We start from the raw sequence: 4953 nt of genomic DNA on the forward strand, positions 1-4953 counted from the left end.
TTCTTTCTTTCTTTCTTTCTTTCTTTCTTTCTTTCTTTCTTTCTTTCTTTCTTTCTTTTCTTCCTTTGTTCCTTTCCATTGCTATTTGACCCACTGCTGACCCTTTGACTTCAGAAAAGAAGGCATTCTTGAGAGGTTCCTATTGATGTTTGCATATTACTACTTTTTCACCACCAAACCTAGAATAAGTGAGGCAAAAAGAAATCCAGGACATTCACTTCTCTATTATTCCTTTAGTCCTGAGCTTCTTAGTTTGTTTTCTTTATACTTTTTTCAGTGATTTTATATATTAAAAATATTGTGAAGGGAATTTTGTTTCACTTAGTGAAAGAAATAGAAAAAGAAGAATATCTACTCAATGTTTTCTTTAGTCAAACTCACTTCTTTAATTGTTTTAATTTATTTGGGCATAAAGACAAATACTTTAAAAATGCAGGGTGGCTATTATTGCATTTTCTCCCATTTCCTGCATTTCTTATATTTTTCCTTTTAGAAATGGTTTGGAAGTAGAGAGATTTTCATGGAATTCATTTGTTTATGTTAATTTTATACTTGCTAGGTGTGTGTGTGTGTGTGTGTGTGTGTGTTACTAAGATTCACATCCAGGATCTGGTGTATACTGGAAAGCACAATGATATGAAGCTAAATTTCCAGCCCTTATGATTATTTTTAGTTAAAAATTTAAACTTTTTCTATCAATTTACCTGAGCATAACCTTAGTGATATATCTCTAATATTGACTGAAAATATTTTTCTCAAAAAAAGAAAATATTTTCCTCAGTGTCAGTATTTACTATTTATAATTTATTTATATCTTATTTCTCCATCAATTTTGAAAGATAGTTTTAAGGGTCCAACAATCTGGGATGGAGACTTTTTTCTTCTATGGGTTGAAATACTTCAGTTCAAGCTCTCCCTGATAAAGTTTTGTGTTGAGAATTCTGAATTTATTCTTTTTTTGTTTTTTGTTTTTTTTTTTTTGTTTTTCTCCGGTACCGGGAACCGAACTCACAACCTTGCGCTTGCCAGGCAGGCGCTTTTGCAGCTGAGCTAAATCCCCAGCCCCTTCTGAATTTATTCTTATTTACTTTCCTTGATAGATGATTTGTTTCTTTTGTCTAACTGCTTTTAATATTCTACTGTGCTGAATTTATAAACTGGGTGGCTATGGGAAATAATGAGCCTTTCTTCACTTATCATGGGTGTGTAGACTGGTGAAACCACTGTAGAAATTAGTGTGGAGATTCCTCACAAACCTAAGAGTAAATGTCTTATTAGATCTAGCTATTCCTGTTCTGAGTATCATTCTGGAAGAATTTTAAACATCATACCGTAGTGATATATGCATACCTACATTTGTAGCAGCACAGTTTGTTGTAACTAAATTTTGGAAACAACCCAAATGCCTATCAATTGAGAGATGGATAAAGAAGATGTGTTTCTTTTTATATAATGGAGTACTACTCTGCCATAAAGAAGGATAAATTTGATATATTTCTAAGTAAATGGATGCAAGTTGAGACCATATTCTTAAGCAAAATAAATCAGATTCACATGTGTAAACATCACATTGTCTCCTTGGTGTAAGAAATTGAAAGAGTGAATAAGGATCAAAATGTACAATAGATATTATGAAATGTGAAGAAATTGTTGAAAAGGAAAGAAGAACTACGGTTGGGGGAATGGAAAAAGGAAGGGAGGGTAAAGGAACAAAAGTGATTTTAAAAAAGATAAAATGGAAACATAGTTTTGTAAATATAGAGGGAGAGAGAGGTTGAAGGGATGACAGGGGCTTGGGATAAAAGAGGAATTAAAAATGTATCATGTATGGGTACAAAGTCTGTATGATGAATATGATCATTATGTATATCTAAAAGGTACTAATAAACTTATTTAAAAAATGAAAATGTTTGGGGGCATGTAAAATCATAGGGTACAGAATATGACTTCTGATACAGCTAAAGAAAAAATTACTAACATGTTTTGAAGTATTATTTGAAGTTAGCTGAGTTATTTCAGTGGACCAGAACTGAACTCTCCTCAAAATGCAAAACAGGTTAATTTTGTATCAACTTCCTCTTAGTATGAGATCTTCACTTTCTTCCTTAAAGTTATTCATACTCTGTTTTCTTTACATTCAAAACTTATATTTATGCTGAAATATGAATGATTTGTTTATTCCTTAATCATATTTTGAGTGCATATGTTTTACAAGACACTTGGCAAAGTGCTAAAGATAAGTAGATTAGTCAGATTTTCTGATCTCAGTTAGCTCACAAGTCAAAACTTAAAATGTTACTTCAAGCACAATTGTTAGCATTTGTATTGCAATCAGCTTTCAGTTGAGGGGGTAGACTATCAACCTTGTTATTCTAGGCATTACTGGGAAGTATTTCAATAACCTAAAATAATGTCCCCAAAACTCAAATGCTCCTAAAAATATTTACATATCCTGTACATGAGTTCTGCAGATCGTAGAGGTCATACAACTTCAGAAAAATGCAGTTACCCATATGAGCAAACTGGGGACACTCTGAATTCAGAGAATGTGCTTAATTCATTTCTAAATGCCCATTACTTGCCAGAGTGCTTAGTCTTAGGAAGCATTGACTCTGGAAGTGAATATATAGGAGAAAATGTAATAACTCTATGGGTGAATCTACACTGTAGCCATCTCTCAAAAAATATCCTTAAGAGTATGCACAGGACATCTGGACAATGCCCTCTAGGAAGATCCCCCTTCCTTTCTGTTATTGTTGTTGAAGTCTTAAAAATTATATTACAGCCTTTCCTACTTTCTATAATATGTTTTTTCACCAAAAGGCTGAAAGAAGCTATGTAGCTGGCATCTAACCAAAGATGGCTGGGCATACCCAAGTGAGATTATTTAGTAAGTGGTAGGTGCTCAGTTAGTGTTTGTGGAATTAATTAACACATAAAGCCCATTTGTAAAGGAAATAAATTAATCATAAACAGTTTTCCAAAGAACAAAGTGAAGTCTAATTAAGAGCTTTTGCATTTTAATAGGATCTACCATTCAGGCAATAGTTAAATAAACCACCGCCTAAAATAAAGTCGTAAATTAATTGCTTCATCTACAAAAGCTAAAACTTCATAATTCTATGGAAAAATGAAACTTACTGTTAAAAATAAGCTTTTAATAAAAAGAAAAAGAAAGACAATTTAGAGGAACAGGAAGGGTATGGGATGGAAGGAAAAAGGGATTAAAGGAAATATACCACCCACAGTATGATGACAAATAGCATATACAGTACTGAAAACATGTGTTAGCTGACTGCCCCTCGGACAAAGGTCTTCCATCTAAAACATACAAAGAATTTTAAAACATCAGGCCCCCAAATTCAAAGACCCAATCCAAAAATGGGCAAGTGAGATGAATACACACTTCTCAGAAAAAGAAATACAAATGGCTAATAAATACATGAGAAAATGTTCAACAACATTAGTCATTCGAGAAATACAAATTAAAACAACACTGAGATTTCATCTCACCCCAGTAAGAATGGCTAGCATTAAGAAATCAACCAATAACAAATGCTGGCAAGGCTGTGGAGAAATAGGAACTCTTCTCCACCGCTGGTGGGAATGCAGACTGTGAAAGCACTGTGGAAATCAGTTTGGAGATTCCTCAGCACACTAGGTCTAGAGGTCCCATTCAACCCAGCTATTCCCCTTCTAGGTATTTTCCCAGACGATCTGAAAGCATCATATCACAGCAATATATGTGCACCCATATTCATAGCAGCACAATTTGTAATTGTTAAATTGTGCAAGCAACCCAAATGTCCATCCACTGAGGATTGGATAAAAAAATTGTGGTACTTTTATATAATGTAATATTACTCAGCTATAAAGAAAGATAAACTAGAGGCTTTTACAGGTCAATAGTCACAACTACAGACCATACTCATAAGTGACATAAACCAGACCTCCATGTGTAAGCAACGTATTGTTTCACTAGTGTAGGAATCTGAAAGAGTGAATAAAAATTAGGAGGTATGGCAGACATTTTGGAATGAAAGGAAACTGCTCAAAAGAAAAGAGCAACTGGGGTGAGGGAAAAGAGAAAAGATAGAAGGGGAAATTATATTTATGTAGACACAAGATAGCTAACATAGTTGTACTACTGACTTTTATCACTTTACTAAAAGGAACAGTTAATGATTACTTATTTGATCAATATTGCATGTCTCCATTTGTTTTCCTGAGAAACCATTTTGGAAATATCAATACATCATACAACAACCATTGTTAATTTCCTACCACATGTAACTCCGTATTGTTTGTATTGTTCTTATGCTATTATGTAAATGAGTGTCTGTTTGTTAATGTTTTCCTTCTTTTATTTTTAAAATAGATTTTAAAAAATGAAAAAGTAAAAATTAAAAAATGCAAAAATATCTGAGTCAAGGCTATTAGCTCAAACACAGCTATGTGAAAGCTCTTCACAACTGTAAGTAGTGTGTAAAACAAGACTATCACAACTCAATTTCACAGAAATTTGTAGCAGGGCTTGAAGCAGATTAGCTTGTTCTGGTGTAACTAAAATACCAAGAAATGTAGGTTAATAGTTTCTAAGAAATCATTTCCATAAATGTAATATAATGCTATAGATTTCTTTTCACATTTTCTCTAATGTGGCAGTGCCATGAATTTCTTTGCACAATGGTTCTGATTGATAAATGGTGCCAAGAAGGAATCAATATTGGTTCTTTTAAAGATAAAAGAATGAAAACATATTAACAAACACATAGACATAAACAAAACAACACAAAAGCAATAGAAGGAATATGGAATTTCAGACAAGGTAATATAAAATTAGCGATGGTTGTTGTATTACATAATGTTATCTTCCAATTGGTCACTCAGTTAAACAAATACAGGCATGTAAGACTGATCAAACAATTAAACATTAACTGTTCCTTTCCATAA

Source organism: Chinchilla lanigera, unplaced genomic scaffold, assembly GCF_000276665.1.
Source record: "Chinchilla lanigera isolate Chin_1 unplaced genomic scaffold, ChiLan1.0 scaffold00156, whole genome shotgun sequence".
Classification (NCBI taxonomy): Eukaryota; Metazoa; Chordata; class Mammalia; order Rodentia; family Chinchillidae; genus Chinchilla; species Chinchilla lanigera.